Source organism: Chenopodium album, chromosome 19 (genome assembly GCF_948465745.1).
Source record: "Chenopodium album chromosome 19, dcCheAlbu1.1, whole genome shotgun sequence".
In the NCBI taxonomy this organism is placed as follows: domain Eukaryota; kingdom Viridiplantae; phylum Streptophyta; class Magnoliopsida; order Caryophyllales; family Amaranthaceae; genus Chenopodium; species Chenopodium album.
In genome coordinates this window covers 14,984,874-15,011,151 of record NC_137852.1, presented here as the reverse complement: position 1 = coordinate 15,011,151, position 26,278 = coordinate 14,984,874, and the positions used below count along the sequence as shown (strand labels likewise).

The 26,278-nt window shown below is 34.8% G+C and overlaps 1 pseudogene; it reads left to right on the top strand.

The window, feature by feature from the left end:
• Positions 1–19,792: 19,792 nt before the first annotated feature.
• On the top strand, positions 19,793–19,891 carry LOC145596269 (small nucleolar RNA R71; annotated as a pseudogene).
• Positions 19,892–26,278: the final 6,387 nt, after the last annotated feature.

Here is a 26,278-nt window from a genome sequence, read left to right as displayed (position 1 = left end):
GTTTGATTCTTAAATCTTTGTTGAAAGTCTTTGACTTTCATTTGACTCACTTACCTTTGTTGAATGCATTTGACTTTCATTTGATTCAGAAAGCTTTGTTTGAATGTGTTTGACTTTCATTTGACTCAATTAACTTTGTTAAATGTGTTTAACTTTCATTTGACTCAATTAGCATTGTTGAATGCAAATGACTTTCATTTGATTTAAAAAGCTTTGTTTGAATGTGTTTGACTTTTATTTGACTCAATTAGCTTTGTTGAATGTGTTTGACTTTCATTTGACTCAATTAGCATTGTGGAATGCAATTGACTTTCATTTGATTAAAAACCTTTATTTGAATGTATTTGACTTTTGTTTGATTCTTAAATCTTTGTTGAAAGTCTTTGACTTTCATTTGACTCACTTACCTTTGTTGAATCCATTTGACTTTTATTTGATTCAGAAAGCTTTGTTTGAATGTGTTTGACTTTCATTTGACTCAATTAACTTTGTTAAATGTGTTTAACTTTCATTTGACTCAATTAGCATTGTTGAATGCAAATGACTTTCATTTAATTCAAAAAGCTTTGTTTGAATGTGTTTAACTGTCATTTGCCTCAGTAATCTTTGTTGAATGTGTTTGACTTTCATTTGACTCAATTAGCATTGTGGAATGCAATTCACTTTCATTTGATTCAAAAAGCTTTGTTTGAATGTATTTGACTTTCATTTGATTATAAAAGCTTTGTTGAAAGTGTTTGAATTTTATTTTGACTCAAATAGCTTTGTTTGAATGTAATTGACTTTCATTTGACTCAATTAGCTTCGTTGAATGTGTTTTACTTTGATTTGACTCAATTAGCATTGTAGAATGCAATTGACTTTCATTTGATTCAAAAAGCTTTGTTTGAATGTATTTGACTTTCATTTGATTCTAAAAGCTTTGTTGAAAGCGTTAAACTTTCATTTGACTTAATTAGCTTTGTTGAGTGCATTTGACTTTCATTTGATTCAAAATGCTTTGTTTGAATGTGTCTGACTTTCATTTGATTCTAAAAGCTTTGTTGAAAGTGTTTGACCTTCATTTGACTCAATTAGCTTTGTTGAATTCATTTGACTTTCATTTCATTCTAAAAGCTTTGTTTGAATGTGTTTGACTTTCATTAGACTCAATTAGGTTTGTTGAATGTGTTTGACTTTCATTTGACTCAATTAGCATTGTTGAATGCAAATGACTTTCATTTGATTCAAAAAGCTTTGTTTTAATGTGTTTGATATTCAGTTGACTCAATTAGCTTTGTTGAATGTTATTGTCTTTCATTTGACTCAATTTGCATTGTGGAATGCAATTAATTTTCATTTGATTCAAAATGCTTTGTTTGAATGTCTTTGACTTTCATTTGATTCTAAAAGTTTTGTTGAAAGTGTTTGACTTTCATTTAACTCAATTAGCTTTGTTTAATGCATTTGACTTTCATTTGATTCAAAAAGCTTTGTTTGAATGTGTTTGACATTAATTTGACTCAATTAGCTTTGTTGAATGTGTTTGACTTTCATTTGACTCAATTACCATTGTGGAATGCAATTGACTTTCATTTGATTGAAAAAGCTTTGTTTGAATGTATTTGACTTTAATTTGAGTCTAAAAGCTATGTTGAAAGTGTTTGACTTTCATTTGACTCAATTAGCTTTGTTGAATTCATTTGACTTTCATTTCATTCTAAAAGCTTTGTTTGAATGTGTTTGACTTTCATTAGACTCAATTAGGTTTGTTGAATGTGTTTGACTTTCATTTGACTCAATTAGCATTGTTGAATGCAAATGACTTTCATTTGATTCAAAAAGCTTTGTTTTAATGTGTTTGATATTCAGTTGACTCAATTAGCTTTGTTGAATGTTATTGACTTTCATTTGACTCTATTAGCATTGTGGAATGCAATTGACTTTCATTTAATTCAAAATGCTTTGTTTGAATGTGTTTGACTTTCATTTGATTCTAAAAGCTTTGTTGAAAGTGTTTGACTTTCATTTAACTCAATTAGCTTTGTTTAATGCATTTGACTTTCATTTGATTCAAAAAGCTTTGTTTGAATGTGTTTGACATTAATTTGACTCAATTAGCTTTGTTGAATGTGTTTGACTTTCATTTGACTCAATTACCATTGTGGAATGCAATTGACTTTCATTTGATTGAAAAAGCTTTGTTTGAATGTATTTGACTTTAATTTGAGTCTAAAAGCTATGTTGAAAGTGTTTGACTTTCATTTGACTCAATTAGCTTTGTTGAATTCATTTGACTTTCATTTCATTCTAAAAGCTTTGTTTGAATGTGTTTGACTTTCATTAGACTCAATTAGGTTTGTTGAATGTGTTTGACTTTGATTTGACTCAATTAGCATTGTTGAATGCAAATGACTTTCATTTGATTCAAAAAGCTTTGTTTTAATGTGTTTGATATTCAGTTGACTCAATTAGCTTTGTTGAATGTTATTGACTTTCATTTGACTCAATTAGCATTGTGGAATGCAATTGACTTTCATTTAATTCAAAAGTCTTTGTTTGAATGTGTTTGACTTTCATTTGATTCTAAAAGCTTTGTTGAAAGTGTTTGACTTTCATTTAACTCAATTAGCTTTGTTTAATGCATTTGACTTTCATTTGATTCAAAAAGCTTTGTTTGAATGTGTTTGACATTAATTTGACTCAATTAGCTTTGTTGAATGTGTTTGACTTTCATTTGACTCAATTACCATTGTGGAATGCAATTGACTTTCACTTGATTGAAAAAGCTTTGTTTGAAAGTATTTGACTTTAATTTGAGTCTAAACGCTATGTTGAAAGTGTTTGACTTTCATTTGACTCAATTAGCTTTGTTGAATGAATTTGACTTTCATTTGATTCAAAAAACATTGTTTGAATGTGTTTGACTTTCATTTGACTCAATTAGCTTTGTTGAATGTGTTTGACTTTCATTTGACTCAATTAGCATTGTAGAATGCAATTGACTTTCATTTGATTCAAAAAGCTTTGTTTGAATGTATTTGACTTTGATTTGATTCTAAAAGCTTTGTTGAAAGTGTTTGACTTTCATTTAACTCAATTAGCTTTGTTGAATGCATTTGACTTTCATTTGATTCAAAATGCTTTGTTAGAATGTGTTTGACTTTCATTTGACTCAATTAACTTTGTAAAATGTGTTTAACTTTCATTTGACTCAATTAGCATTGTTGAATGCAATTGACTTTCATTTGATTCAAAAAGCTTTGTTTGAATGTATTTGACTTTGATTTGATTCTAAAAGCTTTGTTGAAAGTGTTTGACTTTCATTTGACTCAATTAGCTTTGTTGAATTCATTTGACTTTCATTTCATTCTAAAAGCTTTGTTTGAATGTGTTTGACTTTCATTAGACTCAATTAGGTTTGTTGATTGTGTTTGACTTTCATTTGACTCAATTAGCATTGTTGAATGCAAATGACTTTCATTTGATTCAAAAAGCTTTGTTTTAATGTGTTTGATATTCAGTTGACTCAATTAGCTTTGTTGAATGTTATTGACTTTCATTTGACTTAATTAGCATTGTGGAATGCAATTGACTTTCATTTGATTCAAAATGCTTTGTTTGAATGTGTTTGACTTTCATTTGATTCTAAAAGCTTTGTTGAAAGTGTTTGACTTTCATTTAACTGAATTAGCTTTGTTTAATGCATTTGACTTTCATTTGATTCAAAAAGCTTTGTTTGAATGTGTTTGACATTAATTTGACTCAATTAGCTTTGTTGAATGTGTTTGACTTTCATTTGACTCAATTACCATTGTGGAATGCAATTGACTTTCATTTGATTGAAAAAGCTTTGTTTGAATGTATTTGACTTTAATTTGAGTCTAAAAGCTATGTTGAAAGTGTTTGACTTTCATTTGACTCAATTAGCTTTGTTGAATTCATTTGACTTTCATTTCATTCTAAAAGCTTTGTTTGAATGTGTTTGACTTTCATTAGACTCAATTAGGTTTGTTGAATGTGTTTGACTTTCATTTGACTCAATTAGCATTGTTGAATGCAAATGACTTTCATTTGATTCAAAAAGCTTTGTTTTAATGTGTTTGATATTCAGTTGACTCAATTAGCTTTGTTGAATGTTATTGACTTTCATTTGACTCAATTATCATTGTGGAATGCAATTGACTTTCATTTAATTCAAAATGCTTTGTTTGAATGTGTTTGACTTTCATTTGATTCTAAAAGCTTTGTTGAAAGTGTTAGACTTTCATTTAACTCAATTAGCTTTGTTTAATGCATTTGACTTTCATTTGATTCAAAAAGCTTTGTTTGAATGTGTTTGACATTAATTTGACTCAATTAGCTTTGTTGAATGTGTTTGACTTTCATTTGACTCAATTACCATTGTGGAATGCAATTGACTTTCACTTGATTAAAAAAGCTTTGTTTGAAAGTATTTGACTTTAATTTGAGTCTAAACGCTATGTTGAAAGTGTTTGACTTTCATTTGACTCAATTAGCTTTGTTGAATGAATTTGACTTTCATTTGATTCAAAAAACTTTGTTTGAATGTGTTTGACTTTCATTTGACTCAATTAGCTTTGTTGAATGTGTTTGACTTTCATTTGACTCAATTAGCATTGTAGAATGCAATTGACTTTCATTTGATTCAAAAAGCTTTGTTTGAATGTATTTGACTTTGATTTGATTCTAAAAGCTTTGTTGAAAGTGTTTGACTTTCATTTAACTCAATTAGCTTTGTTGAATGCATTTGACTTTCATTTGATTCAAAATGCTTTGTTTGAATGTGTTTGACTTTCATTTGACTCAATTAACTTTGTTAAATGTGTTTAACTTTCATTTGACTCAATTAGCATTGTTGAATGCAAATGACTTTCATTTAATTCAAAAAGCTTTGTTTGAATGTGTTTAACTGTCATTTGCCTCAGTAATCTTTGTTGAATGTGTTTGACTTTCATTTGACTTAATTAGCATTGTGGAATGCAATTCACTTTCATTTGATTCAGAAAGCTTTGTTTGAATGTATTTGACTTTCATTTGATTATAAAATCTTTGTTGAAAGTGTTTGACTTTCATTTGACTCAAATAGCTTTGTTGAATGCATTTGACTTTCATTTGATTCAAAAAGCTTTGTTTGAACGTATTTGACTTTAATTTGATTCTAAAAGCTTTGTTGAATGTGTTTGACTTTCATTTGAGTAAATTAGCTTTGTTGAATGCATTTGACTTTCATTTGATTCAAAAAGCTTTGTTTGAATGTAATTGACTTACATTTGACTCAATTAGCTTTGTTGAATGTGTTTTACTTTCATTTGACTCAATTAGCATTGTAGAATGCAATTGACTTTCATTTGATTCAAAAAGCTTTGTTTGAATGTATTTGACTTTCATTTGATTCTAAAAGCTTTGTTGAAAGCGTTAAACTTTCATTTGACTTAATTAGCTTTGTTGAGTGCATTTGACTTTCATTTTATTCAAAATGCTTTGTTTGAATGTGTCTGACTTTCATTTGATTCTAAAAGCTTTGTTGAAAGTGTTTGACCTTCATTTGACTCAATTAGCTTTGTTGAATTCATTTGACTTTCATTTCATTCTAAAAGCTTTGTTTGAATGTGTTTGACTTTCATTAGACTCAATTAGGTTTGTTAAATGTGTTTGACTTTCATTTGACTCAATTAGCATTGTTGAATGCAAATGACTTTCATTTGATTCAAAAAGCTTTGTTTTAATGTGTTTGATATTCAGTTGACTCAATTAGCTTTGTTGAATGTTATTGACTTTCATTTGACTCAATTAGCATTGTGGAATGCAATTGACTTTCATTTGATTCAAAATGCTTTGTTTGAATGTGTTTGACTTTCATTTGATTCTAAAAGCTTTGTTGAAAGTGTTTGACTTTCATTTAACTCAATTAGCTTTGTTTAATGCATTTGACTTTCATTTGATTCAAAAAGCTTTGTTTGAATGTGTTTGACATTAATTTGATTCAATTAGCTTTGTTGAATGTGTTAGACTTTCATTTGACTCAATTACCATTGTGGAATGCAATTGACTTTCATTTGATTGAAAAAGCTTTGTTTGAATGTATTTGACTTTAATTTGAGTCTAAAAGCTATTTTGAAAGTGTTTGACTTTCATTTGACTCAATTAGCTTTGTTGAATGAATTTGAGTTTCATTTGATTCAAAAAACTTTGTTTGAATGTGTTTGACTTTCATTTGACTCAATTAGCTTTGTTGAATGTGTTTGACTTTCATTTGACTCAATTAGCATTGTAGAAAGCAATTGACTTTTATTTGATTCAAAAAGCTTTGTTTGAATGTATTTGACTTTGATTTGATTCTAAAAGCTTTGTTGAAAGTGTTTGACTTTCATTTAACTCATTTAGCTTTGTTGAATGCATTTGACTTTCATTTGATTCAAAATGCTTTGTTTGAATGTGTTTGACTTTCATTTGATTTTAAAAGATTTATTGAAAGTGTTTGACTTTCATTTAACTCAATTAGCTTTGTTGAATGCATTTGACTTTCATTTGATTCTAAAAGCTTTGTTTGAATGTGTTTGACTTTCACTTGACTCAATTAGCTTTGTTGAATTTTTTTGACTTTCATTTTACTCAATTAGCATTGTTGAATGCAAATGACTTTCATTTGATTTAAAAAGCTTTGTTTGAATGTGTTTGACTTTTATTTGACACAATTCTTGCTGTTTTCAAGCCAATCCTTTTCTCGCTTGGGGAGCTTTGTTGAATGTGTTTGACTTTCATTTGACGTACTCAATTAGCATTGTGGAATGCAATTGACTTTCATTTGATTAAAAACCTTTATTTGAATGTATTTGACTTTCGTTTGATTCTTAAATCTTTGTTGAAAGTCTTTGACTTTCATTTGACTCACTTACCTTTGTTGAATCCATTTGACTTTCATTTGATTCAGAAAGCTTTGTTTGAATGTGTTTGACTTTCATTTGACTCAATTAACTTTGTTAAATGTGTTTAACTTTCATTTGACTCAATTAGCATTGTTGAATGCAAATGACTTTCATTTAATTCAAAAAGCTTTGTTTGAATGTGTTTGACTGTCATTTGACTCAATAATCTTTGTTGAATGTGTTTGACTTTTATTTGACTCAATTAGCATTGTGGAATGCAATTCACTTTCATTTGATTCAAAAACTTTGTTTGAATGTATTTGACTTTCATTTGATTATAAAAGCTTTGTTGAAAGTGTTTGACTTTCATTAGACTCAAATAGCTTTGTTGAATGCATTTGACTTTCATTTGATTCAAAAAGCTTTGTTTGAATGTATTTGACTTTAATTTGATTCTAAAAGCTATGTTGAAAGTTTTTGACTTTTACTTGAGTCAATTAGCTTTGTTTGAATGTGTTTGACTTTCATTTGACTCAATTAGCTTTGTTGAAGGTGTTTGACTTTCATTTTACTCAATTAGCATTGTAGAATGCAATTGACTTTCATTTGATTCAAAAAGCTTTTTTTAAATGTATTTGACATTCATTTGATTCTAAAAGCTTTGTTAAAAGTGTTTGACTTTCATTTGACTCAATTAGCTTTGTTGAATGCATTTGACTTTGATTTGATTCAAAATCCTTTGTTTGAATGTGTTTTACTTTCATTTGATTCTAAAAGCTTTGTTGAAAGTGTTTAACTTTCATTTGACTCAATTAGCTTTGTTGAATTCATTTGACTTTCATTTGATTCAAAAAGCTTTGTTTGAATGTGTTTGACTTTCATTTGACTCAATTAGCTTTGTTGAATGTGTTTGACTTTCATTTGACTCAATTAGCATTGTAGAATGCAATTGACTTTCATTTGATTCAAAAAGCTTTGTTTGAATGTATTTGACTTTCATTTGATTCTAAAAGCTTTGTTAAAAGTGTTTGACTTTCATTTTACTCCATTAGCTTTGTTGAATGCATTTAACTTTCATTTGATTAAAAATGCTTTGTTTGAATGTGTTTGACTTTCATTTGACTCAATTAGCTTTGTTGAATTCATTTTACTTTCATTTGATTCAAAAAGCTTTGTTTGAATGTGTTCGACTTTCATTTGACTCATTTAGCTTTGTTGAATGTGTTTGACTTTCATTTGACTCAATTAGCATCGTTGAATGCAAATGACTTTCATTTGATTCAAAAATCTTTGTTTGAATGTGTTTTACATTCAATTGACTCAATTAGCTTTGTTGATTGTATTTGACTTTCATTTGATCAATTAGCATTGTGGAATGCAATTGACTTTCATTTAATTCAAAAAGCTTTGTTTGAATGTATTTGACTTTCATTTGATTCTTAAAGCTTTGTTGAAAGTGTTTGAATTTCATTTGACTCAATTAGCTTTGTTTAATGTAATTGACTTTCATTTGACTTAATTAGCTTGGTTTAATGCAATTGACTTTCATTTTATTTAAAAAGCTTTGTTTGAATGTGTTTGACATTCATTTGACTCAATTAGCTTTGTTGAACGTGTTTGACTTTCATTTGACTCAATTACCATAGTGGAATGTAATTGACTTTCATTTGATTCAAAAAGCTTTGTTTGAATGTATTTAACTTTCATTTGATTTTAAAAGGTTTGTTGAAAGTGTTTGACTTTCATTTGACTCAATTAGCTTTTTTGAATGCATTTGACTTTCATTTGATTCAAAAAGCTTTGTTTGAATGTGTTTGACTTTCATTTGACTCAATTAGCTTTCTTGAATGTGTTTGACTTTCATTTGAGTCAATTAGCTTTGTTGAATGCCTTTGACTTTCATTTGATTCAAAAAGCTTTGTTTGAATGTGTTTGACTTTCATTTGAATCAATTAGCTTTGTTGAATGTGTTTGACTTTCAATTGATTCAATTAGCATTGTGGAATGCAATTGACTTTCATTTGATTCAAAAAGCATTGTTTGAATGTATTTGGCTTTCATTGATTCTAAAAGCTTTGTTGAAAGTGTTTGACTTTCATTTAACTCAATTAGCTTTGTTGAATGCATTTGACTTTCATTTGATTCAAAATGCTTTGTTTGAATGTGTTGGACTTAGCTTTCATTTGATTCTAAAAGCTTTGTTGAAAGTGTTTGACTTTCATTTAACTCAATTAGCTTTGTTGAATGCATTTGACTTTCATTTTATTCTAAAAGCTTTGTTTGAATGTGTTTTACTTTCACTTGACTTAATTAGCTTTGTTGAATGTGTTTGACTTCATTTGACTCAATTAGCATTGTTGAATGTAAATGACTTTCATTTGATTTAAAAAGCTTTGTTTGAATGTGTTTGACTTTTATTTGACTCAATTAGCTTTGTTGAATGTGTTTGACTTTCATTTGACTCAATTAGCATTGTGGAATGCAATTGACTTTCATTTGATTCAGAAAGCTTTGTTTGAATGTGTTTCACTTTCATTTGACTCAATTAACTTTGTTAAATGTGTTTAACTGTCATTTGACTCAATTAGCATTGTTGAATGCAAATGACTTTCATTTAATTAAAAAAGCTTTGTTTGAATGTGTTTAACTGTCATTTGACTCAGTAATCTTTGTTGAATGTGTTTGACTTTCATTTTACTCAATTAGCATTGTGGAATGCAATTCACTTTCATTTGATTCAAAAAGCTTTGTTTGAATGTATTTGACTTTCATTTGATTATAAAAGCTTTGTTGAAAGTGTTTGACTTTCATTTGACTCAAATAGCTTTGTGGAATGCATTTGACTTTCATTTGATTCAAAAAGCTTTGTTTGAATGTATTTGACTTTAATTTGATTCTAAAAGCTATGTTGAAAGTGTTTGACTTTCATTTGAGTCAATTAGCTTTGTTGAATGCATTTGACTTTCATTTGATTCAAAAAGCTTTGTTTGAATGTGTTTGACTTTCATTTGACTCAATTAGCTTTGTTGAATGTGTTTGACTTTCATTTGACTCAATTAGCATTGTAGAATGCAATTGACTTTCATTTGATTCAAAAAGCTTTTTTTGAATGTATTTGACATTCATTTGATTCTAAAAGCTTTGTTAAAAGTGTTTAACTTTCATTTGACTCAATTAGTTTTGTTGAATGCATTTGACTTTCATTTGATTCAAAATCCTTCGTTTGAATGTGTTTGACTTTCATTTGATTCTAAATGCTTTGTTGAAAGTGTTTAACTTTAATTTGACTCAATTAGCTTTGTTGAATTCATTTGACTTTCATTTGATTCAAAAAGCTTTGTTTAAATGTGTTTGACTTTCATTTGACTCAATTAGCTTTGTTGAATGTGTTTGACTTTCATTTGACTCAATTAGCATTGTTGAATGCAAATGACTTTCATTTAATTCAAAAAGCTTTGTTTGAATGTGTTTGACTGTCATTTGACTCAATAATCTTTGTTGAATGTGTTTGACTTTCATTTGACTCAATTAGCATTGTGGAATGCAATTAACTTTCATTTGATTCAAAAAGGTTTGTTTGAATGTTGACAAGAGGAAAATGCATGTCGTTATCTACCCTTTCCCCAAGCCAAACTAAATTTGTAAACACCGAACCAACCTTATATGAATATAGGGCAAGTTAAGGGTCGATACCAAGGGAATGCAATGATGAAAACTAAAGTGTAAGTCAAGCTACCTCGGAGTCGAAAATGAAATTATGGTTGGTGCTAAAATGAACTAGATCAAATTCAACAAATAATTAAGGGTCTAAACACTAGGGATATGGGTTCCACATGCAAGATCAATGATAATGCTGCCTTTATGCGGCTTGAAACAAAAGGCTCAAAATATCTAATTATGCGGCTTGAAAAGAGGGAAGAAGGCTCAAAGGGGTAACAAGTAGGTAAATGTATCCCAATTCCAAAAAAAAAAAAATAAACATAAAAGGGACTATCCTTAAAAAAAAAAAAAAAAAAGATACCTCCCCGAAAAAGCTGCCTTTGTCCTTCCTAGGTAGTTCGGTCACGGTCTTAGGAATTATATGCTAAGATTCTAGATTAGGTTTGCGAAAATCAAGGATCCATGCCGCTCATGCAAGAATTTGATGAAAGCTTGAACAATTATACATCTCACATGGTTGTAGCAAAAACTCACTAAGGTTGCCAAATCAAAGATAGGGAGCAACTACCTACATGCCACAAACGAGTAGAATCCGGCTTCATGATCCCCCTAGTTCTAGACAACTATATTAGCATGCTTTATCCTAGAATCAACCAAACGTAATCTCAAACCGTGCATACCATAATTACCTAGGAAGACTATTATTCAAAAGCAAGAGTCCATTGCATACAAGTCCGACATTCAAAAAGAGAAATAGTAAAAAGAAAGCCTCAAAAAGATATGCACGCCAACAAGAACAAAAGATAAGAAAAGAAAGAAAAAGATGGAAAACTAAGATAAAAATAAGAAAGGGAAAGAGGAAAGGGCAAAGATGCAATCATAACACGTTTATCCCAATCGACATACAAGTGGTCTAATGGCCACATCGCCAAAGACCCCAAGCACACTAGGTGTTAAATTCATACATCCTCGAACCGTTCAACTTCCCCTAAGTCTAATCTTAATCTAAGCAACCTAGAAAACAAAGAAGTGAAAATAAAAAGGAGTAAAATAAGAAAGGCCTCACCAAGCGTCCGTGCTAGACTAAAGTACCCAAAGAGTAAGAACGAGCTTCTCCAAAGGGCTTCGCAATCCAAAGCATGAGCTACGAACAAGGTGAGTAAAAGAAAAATAAAGCTATATATATACAAAATGAAATTGTTAGTAACTTCCAAACAAAAGCAAACAATAAAAAACACTTAAACACTAACTATATACAAAAACCTAGAAGAACCCATCATCATCCAAACCAAAAATTTATTTCTTTGTTTTTTTTTAGAAAGTTCCCAAAAACCATCATCCGAAGAAATAATCAACAACAAGCAACAGAACATCGAGACCAATAGCCAAGATCCACCAAAAACCTTATAAAAAACTTCCCACCGAGCCCAAGGTGCCGCCCCCATGCAAACACATCCTTTTTGACCCTCCCCCCTCACAAAATGAAAGCATCGACCCCGATGCCGACAAACATGCAAAAATAGGGAAAAGGGGAGAACAAAAAAGGAGACAAATATGCAAAAAGGGGACTATTGGCCACTGGGGCCGGCACCATCATCACCTCCAAAACCATCACCCGCATCCCAACCTCCGGTGAAACCGGGAGGAAATCCATAATGACCCTTAAATAGGTCTTGTTGGGATGGGGTCAATTGGTCAAAGGGCTCTTGTTGAACAAGGGGCTCGGGGTGACGGGGGTCAACATAATAATAAGCGGGGTCACCCCTGTAATCACTCCCCCCCGAGACCCTATAATCATAGGGCGGGAAGTTGCGCCTTGGCACATCGGGGGTTTCAACCCCTTGCCAATAAGGGTACGTAGGGAGGCCGTCACCACCCCGGGAAGGTACCGGCCCTTGTTGGGGCGGCACTTAAAGATAGTTGACCGGGGGTGCGACCTCCCCCCTACGTACACTAGCGTCATACATGGCGCTAGTTTGATAAGATAAAGTTTGGTGGTCAGAAAACATACCTTGCATGCTCAATTGCATGCGTTCCATGTGGGCTCTCATGGCCTCCATTTCCCGGAGATAAGCATCTCCTTGGAAGTCTTGTTGATGTTGTTGATGTTGATGTTGTTGTTGTCGTTGTTGTCTTCTCTCTCTTCTTCTTCCTTGAGCATCCTCCTAGAAATGCTCATGTTGTTCATGAAACGGTTGTTGTTGTTGTTGCTCCTCTTGTTCTTCTCCTCTTCCTTCCTCCTCCTCATGCACTCCCTCAGAAAAATCTGCATCCTCCTCCATCTCATCCTCATCAATCCTACCATTGTCCCTAGGGACCATCTAAACATTCCTAGCTTGGCGAAAAATGGAGGTAGCGGCCGGGTTAGGGAGAAGGCAATGGTGGGTATTCCTCACTAGCCAAGAGTAGGTACCGGCTCTCCTAGTACTAGTTATGAAACGGAGGGTGTTAACCTTCCTCAAACTAATCCAAATGTGTTCACTCCCTCCAACCGGAGTGCAAGACTCTAAGAACCGCTCTTGGTTAAAATACCGCACTAAACGGGTCACCATGCCCCCACAATGAATTTCCCCCGTCTTAACCCCATGCATGATCTCCTTGCAACCCTCCATGAAAATATACCCAAAGTTTATCCTAGATCCCAACTCCGGCTTAGTAGCCATCCACAAGACCATGATCTCCTCTCGAGACAACTTTCCCAAATCTTGCTTACTATAAACCGAGTACCCGAGAATTCTATGTAGGATCCTAAGGGCGGGATGAATGATCTAACTAGCAAGGGAAATTTTGGAGTCAAACTGTTTTATGTGGGCTATGGTTCTCCACCAAGCGACCTCATTGTACTCACTTTGGGCAAGGGAGATTAGGGGCTCGAAGATATCACCATTTGGGTTGAAACCTAGGGCAACATTAAACTCGGCTAGGTTCATGGTGTGCTTAACATTGAAGAGTTGGAAGGAGATGATGTAGTCGGTTTCCCCTACCCTATTGAATTCAAAGGTGGAGAAAAACTCAATTGAAGGCTCCAAGTAGGTTTCGGGGGTTAGATTTCAAAAACTCACCCAAGCTTAGGTTTTCGAGGAGTACATCAAGGTCATTATCTATCCCTAGCTTGGCCATGTCATCACGAAAATAATGGCGGGAGGGTCTAAACTTTCGGTCTTTCATTTTGTTATAGATGGGCAATTGTTTAGACCGGTTCCACAATTTTAGAGGTGGTAGAGGAGGAGGGGGGTCATCTTGGTTTGGGGAATGTGTTTGGGATTGAGGGTTTGAGGATTGGCCTTGAGAAGATTGGCCGGGAGATTGGTTCAGGCGCTTTTTGCTACTCTTAACTTTTCTCAAAAAATTCATTTTTTTACCACACAAGTTCACAAAAATTCACAAGAAATAATCCAACTCCCTCAAACAAGCAACAAACACCTCAAACACTCACAATCCTCCTTTCAAATCCAACCAAACCCCCAAAAACTACAAGGTACCTGTTTTAATCAACACAACAACCAAAATTCCAACAACAAATACCAATATTAACAATCATCCATCAAATATATGCAAGATTTATCAAGAAAAATCAATCATCACTCAAAAATACCAAATTTCACAAAAATAACCATGAAACACAAAAATCATGCTCAAAATCAAGATAAACCAGCCAATGTAAAGAAATCAAGTGAAATTGACAAGAATAATACAAAGGTTAGAAGTATACCAGTATTGGAGACTCAAATCAAGCTTAGAGCACCACACACTACCGAAATTTGCCAAAAAACCACGAGAAACTTGAGTAGAAGTGATGAAAATGGAGAAATAAGGTAGATTTTGTGAAAATTTGAAGAAAGGAGTAAGGATTTGATGATTTGGGATTAGGGTTTGAGTGTATGTAGAGAGAGAAAGGGGAAAATTAGAGAGGAGATGAGAAAATAAGAGAGGAGAGAGAGGGAGAGGGGTGCGTCCGGGTTTATGAAACCCAGATTCCCGCGCCCTCTCCCGATATTGCCGCGGTCTCGGGAACTTTTCCGCGCCCGCGGAGAGACCACGGGGCAACCACGGGGAGTTCTTGACAAAAATTGATGGAATTATACCCTCTCTAGATTTGCCGCGCCCTCTCCAAAACTTCCCGCGCCCGCGGAGAGACCGCGGGGCAACCGCGGGAAGTTCCTGATCCAAAAATTAGAAATATGCTGAAATAGGGGCCGCGCCCTCTCCAATTTTCCGAGACCTCTCTAAACTCCCCCGCGCCCGCGGAGAGAGCGCGAGGCAACCGGGGGGAGTTCCTGATTGTATTTTCCTTTGAAAGCTGGAGTGGCCCCCGAGGTCTCTCCAAGCCCTCGGGGAGCCCTCTCCCCTGCACTCTAAACTCTTCATAAAACCCCTTCTTTCCAACAAGTGATGACAATAGGCAACCTACAAAACAAACATAAAACCAACACAACATAAGATCAAAAACTAATCAAGGAAAATGAAAAGAAAAGAAAAGAAAAGAAAAATGAGATGAGAATCCGGGTTGCCTCCCGTAAGCGCTTTTGGTTAACGTCGTTAGCTCGACGCTCATCACCCCATTCAAGGTGGCTTGAAAAGAATCATCTTGTGAACAAGGCCAACAAACACTCCATCAAAATACTTTTTGAGCCGATGACCATTAACCTTAAATGAAGATGAGGAATCCAAAGGAGAAATTTCCACGGCACCATTACCAAAAACATCCTTCATCAAGAACGGACCACTCCATCTTGACATGAGTTTTCCGGGGAACAACTTCATTCTAGAATTGTAGAGGAGGACTTTGTCACCTACACAAAACTCCTTTTTCTCAATCAACTTGTCATGAACCTCTTTGGATCGAGCTTTGTAGGTGCTAGCACAATCGTAAGCATCAAGTCGAAGTTCCTCTAACTCATGAAGATCCAACCACCTCTTCTCTCCCGCACTTGCTAAGTCAAAATTTATCTTCTTGATGGCCCACAAGGCAGGATGTTCAAGCTCAACCGGGAGATGGCATGATTTGCCATAGACAAGGCGATATGGAGTGGTACCAATGGGTGTCTTAAAAGCCATCCTATAAGCCCATAGAGCATCATCCAATTTGTCCGACCAATCCTTTCTATTGCGAGCAACCGTCTTTTCAAGAATAAGCTTGATTTGACGATTTGAAACCTCAACTTGGCCACTCGTTTGGGGATGGTAGGGAAGCCCAAATCGTTGATGCACACCATGTTTCCTCAACATCTTTTGAAAGGCATTATGGACAAAGTGGGATCCATTATCACTTATCACCGCTTTTGGGACACCAAACCTTGGAAAGATGATCTTCTTAAACAACATCAATACAACCTTGTGATCATTTGTTGGAGAGGCAATGGCCTCAACCCACTTAGAAACATAGTCCACCGCCACCAGAATATATTGATTCCCGTACGAAGAGGGGAATGGTCCCATGAAGTCAATTCCCCACACATCGAACACCTCCAATTCAAGGATAGGTTGTTGAGGCATCTCATTTCGCGTGGAAATGTTCCCAACTCGTTGACTTTGGTCACATGACTTAACAAAGCCCCATGAGTCCTTGAAGAGATGTGGCCACCAAAAACCACTTCGAAGAACCTTGGTAGTGGTCTTGGAAACACCCATGTGCCCACCACTAGGGTCCGAGTGGCACATTTTTAAAACACTAGGCACCTCTTCATTTGGAACACAACGCCTAAGTAAGCCATCAACCCCACGTTTGTGTAAGATAGGATCATCCCACAAATAGTGCCTTGCCTCTCTTTTGATCTTCTTCTTTTGATTCTTGGAGAAAGAGGGTGGAAACTCTCCACATGCTAGAAAATTGACCAAATCGGCATACCATGGGAGTTCCTTCACCTCTATGGCATACAAGAAATCATCAAGCATTCTATCTTCTATTGGTAGACCATCATCATGAATTTGATCCCCTTCAAGGCGAGAAAGATGGTCCGCCACAACATTCTCCGCACCCTTCTTGTCCCTAATCTCAATCTCAAAAGCTTGCAATTCAAGTACCCATCGAATTGACCTTGGCTTGGACTATTTCTTAGCAAAGAGATACTTGAGGGCCGCATGATCCGTGAAGACTATGTTCTTGGAACCCAACAAGTAACACCAGAATTTCTCAAAGGAGTGCACAATTGCCAAAAATTCTTTTTCCGTTGTTGTGTAGTTCTTTTGAGCCCCATTGAGAGTCTTGGACATATAGTAAATCACATGTAGTTTCTTGTCTACCCGTTGCCCCAAAACACCTCCAATCGCCCAATCACTCGCATCACACATCAACTCAGAAGGAAGATCCCACCTTGGGCCTTGAACAATAGGAGTAGAGATTAGGGCTTTCTTCAATCTATCAAATGCCTTCAAGCATTTGTCATCAAAATTGAACTCAACATCTTTTTGAAGGTCATTTAGGGGCTTAGCAATGAGTGAAAAATCCTTAATGAATCTTCTATAAAAACCCGCATGACCAAGGAACGATCTCACTCCTTTGACATTTACCGGAGGTGGAAGTTTCTCAATCACATCAGTCTTTGCCTTATCCACCTCAATGCCTCTATTTGAAATCTTGTGCCCAAGCACTATACCTTCCTCCACCATGAAGTGGCACTTCTCCCAATTCAAAACAAGATTGACTTTCTCACATCTTGCCAAACACTTCTCAAGATTTACAAGGCACTCCTCGAAAGAAACACCCCCCACTTAAAAATCATCCATAAAAACCTCCATTTCCTCCTCCAACATATCTCCGAAGATACTTATCATGTAGTTTCTTTTGTCGTTCAATAGAGGGAAGGGCGCCTTCCTCAAGTGTTATGTGGTGTTGGCACAAAGCGGGGCTTATACCTTTAAGGTCATCAATTGTGTACCCCAAAGCACCTTAGTGTTTTCTCAAAACACCACATAACGCTTGTGCTTGGCTCTCGCGCAAGGATGCACTAACTATCACGGGGTAAGTGGAATGAGGGCCCAAGAATTCATACCTAAGGTGTGATGGTAGAGGTTTGAGCTCCACCATAGGCACACCATTACCTTCTTGTGATGTGGCCACTTGCAAAGCTTCATGGCTTGAGATTTCCAAACATGTTTTCTCATCCACGTCCTCCACACTTCCATCAAGTAACTCCTCATAGAAAGTCATCTCCTTGCATGAAGCACCTACCTTGTCTTTGTTCAACAAAACATTCTCAAGAGCATCGTTAGAAGTGAGCAAGTGCTCATGCATGGAAGACACAACAATATCAAGTGAATCAATCATCATACAATTTTCCAAAGAAGAACATGGATACTTCATGCTCTCATTCAAATCAAATTCTATAACCTCTTCTCCTACCTTAAGGGAGATCTTAGCACTCCTCACATCAATCATGGCTCCCGAGGTAGCAAGAAAGGGTCTACCTAAAATGATCGGAATGGTGGCATCCTCATCCATTTCAAGAACAACAAAATCCACGGGAAACACAAATGTCCCAACACTCAAAGGGACATCTTCTACCTTACCTTTTGGAAATTTGATAGACCTATCCGCTAATTGCAAGGTAATGTTAGAAGGTAAGAGTTCCCCTAGCTCAAGTCTTTGATAAACCGAATATGGCATTAGGCTCACACTAGCTCCCAAGTCACATAAGGCATTATCAATTTGCATCTTGTTAATTGCACAAGGGATGGAGAAGTTTCCGGGGTCCTTCAACTTGGGTGGCATTTTGTTCATGATAATAGAACTACAATTTTCGGTCAAATTGATGGTCTCCACAACCTCACAAGTTCTTCTCCCACTCAAAATGTCTTTGAGAAATTTGGCATAGTTTGGTATTTGGTTTATCACATCGGTAAAAGGTAGAGAAAGGTGGAGTTGTTTTAGCATCTCAATGAATATCCCAAATTGTTCATCCAATTTGTGTCTCATGAATTTTTGTGGGTAGGGGAGTTTGGGTCTCACAATCTCTTTCTCTACTCTCACCTCTCTAGGTTTCTCAACCACTACCTCATCCAATGATGCCCTATTCCCCTCATCCTCAACCAAAACCTCCCTAGGAAGCTCCTTATCTACACCCTTCCTAGGCAATATCTCCTCAAGAACCTTTCCACTCCTAGTAACAATAGCATTCACGGGTTTCTTGGGGTCAAGACCTTGGGAAGGTAAAGAAGAAGGGCTTGCATGATATTTCAAGGCATTAGCAAGTTGAGAGATTTGGTTTTCAAGCATTTTATTGTGGGTCATCATTTCATTGAATTTTTTATCGTTCACGGCCATGTATGTGTTCAACAACTTGGTTTGATTCTCAATTATCTCCTCCAAATTAGTCCTAGGTGAAGAAGGTTGAGAATAGGAACTTTCACCTTGTGTTTTTGGAACAAACCCGGGTGGGGGACCTCTTTGAGAATTATTTTGAAAATTACCCCGTCCTTGATTGTTCCATTTACTCCTATTTTGACTTTGGCCATAGCCTTAATTATGGTTTCCACCACCTTGATTATGGTTACCACTACCTTGGTTATGATTTCCATAACCTTGGTTTTGGTTACCATAACTTTGGCCTTGATTACCATAATTTTGGCCTTGATTACCATAATTTTGGCCTTGATTTTGGCCACTATAACCTTGATTATTATAGCTACCACGAGAACCTTTGTTCCCTTGGTTTCTATAACCGCCACCTTGGTTATCGTTGTCAAAATTGCCTTGGCCTTGGAAGTTCCTATTCCATTGACCCCTTTGATTATCAAACCGTTGACCATTATTATTCGACACATAATTCACATGTTCACTCTCATGGTTATCAAACTCATCAACACATTCATTAAGACAAGCACTAGAGTCATGATCATACGATCCACATGCATCACAAAACAAGCAACCCATAGGCATATTATGTGAAGAGGGAGGGGGTTGAGAGTTAGAGGGAGTACCTCTCCCCTTAAATTGTGAGGGAAGATTCGAAGCTTGAGAAGGGGAAGAAGTGCTCTCCAACTTAGCTTTGATTGCGGTGACCTCCTTTCCTAAGTTTGTCATTTGGGAGGAAAGGTTGTTGATTGCATTTAGATGGTCCACCGAGTACAATGAAGATTGCTTGCTTGAAGAGTCCTTCTCCCCATCTTGCCAATCCCTATAGTATGTCACCATGTCCTCAATGATGTCCACAACTTCTTCTTCGGTTTTGTTCATGATAGGGCCCCCGGCCCCTCCATCGAGGCATGACTTGCCTTGGGGACTTAAACCGCCATAGAAGATTTGGATCACTTGGTATTTGGGGATTCCGTGGTGAGGGCACTCCCTTTGATACTCTTTGAATCTCTCCCATGCTTCGTAAAGGCTTTCACTTGGCCTTTGCTTGAACCCTTGAATCAAGGCTCTTGCCTCCGCCGTCTTCTTTTGGGGGTAGAAGCGGGACAAGAAAGCCTTTGTGACATCGTCCCAAGTTCTCAAGGAGTTGGGCTTCACCTCTTTGTCTAGCCACTCCAAAGATCTTCCTATTAGAGAGAAAGGGAACAACTTGAGGCGGATGAATTCTTGAGAAACCCCATTGACTTTGATGGTGTTGCAATATTTTTCAAACTCCTTTAGATGGTTCAATGGGCTCTCATTCTTGGCCCCCTATATTGCCTTCTCTCAATCAAGGTGATCATTGCCGGCCGGTTTCGAAGTCATTTGCCGGTGTAGTAGGTGGAGCTATTCCGCTCTCAAACCTATATGCCCCGGGCACTCCAAGCTCCTTCAAGGCCAATCTAGGATTTTCACCCATGCCTTGCTCTTCTTGAATTTCTTCTTCACTTGAAGAGCTATAACCCAAGGATCTATTAGCCACTCTTCTTCTTGAAAGAGTTCTCTCAATTTCCGGATCAAGGGGAACAAAGGAATGATCACGGGTTCTATGCATGCAAAACTCAAAGAAAAATATTAGTAGCACGGCTACAAGTGTAGCCTAAAGAAACAAAATCTTTTTGTATTTTTTTATAAAATGAAGTAGACTCAACAACAAAAGCTAAGCACCAATAGCATTCCCCGGCAAAGACGCCATTTTGACAAGAGGAAAATGCATGTCGTTATCTACCCTTTCCCCAAGACAAACTAAATTTGTAAACACCTAACCAACCTTATATGAATATAGGGCAAGTTAAGGGTCGATCCCAAGGGAATGCAATGATGAAAACTAAAGTCTAAGTCAAGCTACCTCGGAGTCGAAAATGAGATTATGGTTGGTGCTAAAATGAACTAGATCAAATTCAACAAATAATCAAGGGTCTAAACACTAGGGATATGGGTTCCACATGCAAGATCAATGATAATGCTAGATTAAAGCTCAATCAATTAATTCAAGTATTGCAATGGACAAACAATAGTAGCAATCAAGAGAGTTTAAATACTATCTCCTATAGGCCAATCTAGTGGTCACTATGAAAGGCAAACCAAGAAGAATCACAAGCAAACTCAATCAATTAGAGCAACCTTTAAATCAATTAGTCATGTCATTAAGAGTTGCAATGCAATCTAGATTAATCTTATAGGGTGATCAATCCTAATCTAATCAATCTCATGCAAAACTATGTCAACCAATTTAATTGCAACAGATCAACCAATCAAAGAGCATCAACTAGCATTCCCATTAATCAAACATGCTTCCCCCTTTCCCTAGCAACTAATCTACTCACTAATCATGGTGAGATTCAAAACCAAATAACTAGATATTGTATTGAGCATCATTCTATATCAAAATCTAATAGAAATCAAAGTATTCAATATTATCAAACTCAAATCCAAGAAAACCAAGCATCTAGCAAAAAGAATCAAATAGCAAGTAAGTAAAAGATGAAAGAAGGAAGAGATTCTCACTAATATTGATGATTGAAAATGAAGAAATCCAAACTTGATTGATCAAATGTTGAGTTACAAATCCAAAACCAAGAATTCCTCTCTAACTTATCTCTAATTTCTCTCTCTAAAACTAAGCTAATGAAATATTATCAAAAAGTTGGATTCAAAAAGGAAATACAATTCTATTTATAAGCTAAGAAGAAATTGGTAGCTCCCGCGCCCTCTCCCGATAGACCCGCTCAAAAAGGAAAATGGGTACGGAACCCCCCGCGGGCTGTCTGGGCAGCACCCGCGCCCGCGGGGAAATGACCCACGCCCGCGGAAAAATCCCCTGCTCCCAAAGGCTGATCAGGGGGCCGCGGTCTCTCTGAGGGGAGAGACTTCTCCATTCTACCCGCGCCCGCGGGTAGCCCTCGGGGCAACCGCGGGGAGTTCTTGCCTCATTTTGACACTTTTGCTCGTCTTGGTCCCGCGCCCGCGGCAAGATGGCCCGCGCCCACGGCCTGCTTGAGATACCTTAGAGACCTCTCCGAGCCCTCTCCAAGGCCTCTCTAAGCCCTCTCTAGTCAAATGCTTCTTCCTTGCTTGATCATTGAGGTCCCGAATTGCATCCTTTGCCAAGGCGATCCTCACAATACCTACACAAGTAAAAAAAGGAAGGAAATAAAAGGGAAAAAAAGCAAAATAAAGGAAAACACGATAAAAACACGAGAATCATAAAGAAAGAGGAAAAAGGAGAAACTAAAGGAAAAATGACCAAAACCAAGAGAAGAAAGCAACAAAAAGGGAAAGAAATAACCTAAAAGACTACCCTATGAGAGCCACAAATGACACTCATCAAATGTATTTAAAAGCTTTGTTGAAAGTGTTTGACTTTCATTTGACTCAAATAGCTTTGTTGAATGCATTTGACTTTCATTTGATTCAAAATGCTTTGTTTGAATGTGTTTGACTTTCATTTGATTCTAAAAGCTTTGTTGAAAGTGTTTGACTTTCATTTAACTCAATTAGCTTTATTGAATCCATTTGACTAACTTCTTGGATTGAAACGTTTGACTCGAACCTTCGACCTCCGAACACGAGTATGACTTTGAAACCCGGAACACCTAAAACCAGAAACACGAGGGTATCACTAAGAGAAAAAAAAATTATAAAATAAAATAAGATAAATAATGTAAAATAAATACTAAAACTAAAGGAAATAATAATATTAAATGAAATAAAATAAAATCAATTAAAACAAACTAGAAACTAAAAGAGAATAAATAAAATGAGAGAAGAGGGAAATTATTAACTAAAACTACAAAAATAAACTTAAAACTAATAAAAAGGGCAAAAATACACAGAATAAAGATAAAAGACGAGAATAATAAAATAATAGAAATAAAGGATAAAAAGGGTGAAATTATTGGAAAATAAGCCGGAATACGACTCAATAAACACCCTAAAAGTTACATAAAAGTCAATGATCAACAAGTATAACAAAAATGAGCAAGAAAAACAACGAATTCGAGCAGAATTCAAGCAAAAAAAAAAGCAAGAACGAACCCAAACATAGAAATGCTCATACAAGGTTCAATACTTAACCATTTTCATGAAATTCGTTGCAAAACACTCCTTAAACATAGCATGATAACATAGAGCATACAATTTAAAGAATAATGGGCCGAATTAAAAACCCCCAAATTAAAAATTTGGGATTTATGGTTCGAAAATCGCTCCAATGCCAACCAAAGATGAATAAATCTAAGCAAAAACTTATAATGGATTATGGAAAATGTGAATTAAGAGCGAGATTTGCTTCCTTCAGCTTCGAAAATCACGAAAATCCGAGCTCCATAGAGAGAGAAAGGAACGAAAATGGAGGAAAAGAAGAGAGAGAGTGCGAACTGAAAAATCACACCTGCAATTTTCTTTTTGCTGAACTAATGTCGCGCGCAACTTTTGAAGTTGGGCGTGACATACGAGCGCAACTTAGAAAGAGGCGCGCAAGCGGATACTGGTCACCAAAATCACCGGTATCCGGATTTTGATCTGTTTGATCATTTTTCAACGGTTTTCGGTCGTTATTAGACGTAATAGCGCGCGAATTATCAAAATCCTTTTTAAATTGCTTTGCATTTACAGTTTGTTTTCTTCTTTGATAGATCTTTCATTTGATTCAAAAAGCTTTGTTTGAATGTGTTTGACTTTCATTTGACTCAATTAGCTTTGTTGAATGTGCTTGACTTTCATTTGACTTAATTAGCATTGTAGAATGCAATTAACTTTCATTTGATTCAAAAAGCTTTGTTTGAATCTATTTGACTTTCATTTGATTCTTAAAGCTTTGTTGAAGGTGTTTGACTTTCATTTGACTCAATTAGCTTTGTTGAATGCATTTGACTTTCATTTGATTCAAAATGCTTTGTTTGAATGTGTTTGACTTTCATTTGATTCTAAAAGCTTTGTTGAAAGTGTTTGACTTTCATTTGACTCAATTAGCTTTGTTGAATGTATTTGACTTTCATTTGATTCAAAAACCATTTTTGAATATGGGTTTAACATTCATTTGACTCAATAGCATTGTTGAATGTGTTTGACTTTCATTTGACTCAATTACCATTGTGGAATGCAATTGACTTTCATTTGATTCAAAAAGCTTTGTTTGAATGTATTTGACTTTAATTTGATTCTAAAAGCTATGTTGAAAGTGTTTGACTTTTTTTTGACTCAATTAGCTTTGTTGAATGCATTTGACTTTCATTTGATTAAAAAAGCTTTGTTTGAATGCGTTTGACTTTCATTTGACTCAATTAGCTTTGTTGAATGTGTTTAACTTTCATTTGACTCAATTAGCATTGTAGAATGCAATTGACTTTCATTTGATTCAAAAAGCTTTTTTTGAACGTATTTGACATTCATTTGAATCTAAAAACTTAGTTAAAACTGTTTGACTTTGATTTGACTCAATTAGCTTTGTTGAAAGTGTTTGACTTTCATTTGACTCAATTAGCTTTTTTGAATTAAATTGCCTTTCATTTGATTCAAAACGCTTTGTTTGAATGTGCTTGACTTTCATTTGACTCAATTAGCTTTGTTTAATGTGTTTGACTTTCATTTGACTCAATTAGCATTGTTGAATGCAAATGACTTTCATTTAATTCAAAAAGCTTTGTTTGAATGTGTTTGACTGTCATTTGACTCAATAATCTTTGTTGAATGTGTTTGACTTTCATTTGAATCAATTAGCATTGTGGAATGCAATTAACTTTCATTTGATTCAAAAAGGTTGTTTGAATATATTTGACATTCATTTGATTCTAAAAGCTTTGTTGAAAGTGTTTGACTTTCATTTAACTCAATTAGCTTTGTTGAATGCATTTGACTTACATTTGATTCAAAAAGCTTCGTTTGAATGTATTTGACTTTCATTTGATTCTAAAAGCTTTGTTGAAAGTGTTTGACTTTCATTTGATTCAATTAGCTTTGTTGAATGCATTTGACTTTCATTTGTTCAAAAAGCTTTGTTTGAATGTGTTTGACTTTCATTTGACTCAATTAGCTTTGTTGAATGTGTTTGACTTTCATTTGACTTAATTAGCATTGTGGAATGCAATTAACTTTCATTTGATTCAAAAAGCTTTGTGATCTATTTGACTTTCATTTGATTCTTAAAGCTTTGTTGAAGGTGTTTGACTTTCATTTGACTCAATTAGCTTTGTTGAATGCATTTGACTTTCATTTGATTCAAAATGCTTTGTTTGAATGTGTTTGACTTTCATTTGATTCTAAAAGCTTTGTTGAAAGTGTTTGACTTTCATTTGACTCAATTAGCTTTGTTGAATGCATTTGACTTTCATTGATTCAAAAAGATTTATTAGAATGTGTTTGACTTTCTTTTGACTCAATTAGCATTGAAGAATGCAATTGACTTTCATTTGATTCAAAAAGCTTTGTTTGAATGTATTTGACTTTAATTTCATTCTAAAAGCTTTGTGGAAAGTGTTTGACTTTCATTTGACTCAATTAGCATTGTTGAATGCATTTGACTTTCATTGATTCAGAAAGCTTTGTTAGAAAGTGTTTGACTTTCATTTGACTCAATTAGCTTTGTTGAATGTGTTTGACTTTTAAATTGACTCAATTACAATTGTGGAATGCATTGACTTTCATTTGATTCAAAATGCTTTGTTTGAATGTGTTTGACTTTCATATGACTAGATTTGCTTTGTTGAATGCAATTGACTTTTATTTGTTCAATAAGCTTTGTTTGAATGTGTTTTACTTTCATTGGACTCAATTAGCTTTGTTGGTTGTGTTTGACTTTCATTTGACTCAATTAGCATTGTGGAATGCAATTGACTTTCATTTGATTCAAAAAGCTCTGTTTCAATGTATTTGACTTTCATTTGATTCTAAAAGCATTGTTGAAAGTGTTAGACTTTCATTTGACTCAATTAGCTTTGTTGAATGCATTTGACTTTCATTGATTCAGAAAGCTTTGTTAGAATGTGTTTGATTTCATTTGACTCAATTAGTTTTGTTGAATGTGTTTGACTTTCAATTGACTCAATTACCATTGTGGAATGTAATTGACTTTGATTTGATTCAAAAAGCTTTGTTTGAATGTGTTTGACTTTCATTTGGCTCAAAAGCTTTGTTAAAAGTGTTTGACTTTCATTTAACTCAATTAGCTTTGTTTGAATGTGTTGGACTTTAATTTGACTCAATTAGCTTTGTTGAATGTGTTTGACATTCATTTGACTCAATTAGCATTGTGGAATGCAATTGACTTTCATTGATTCAAAAAGCTTTGTTTGAATGTATTTGACTTTCATTTGACTCAATTAGCTTTGTTGAATGTGTTTGACATTCATTTGACTCAATTAGCTTTGTTGAATGCATTTGACTTTCATTGATTAAAAAAGATTTATTAGAATGTGTT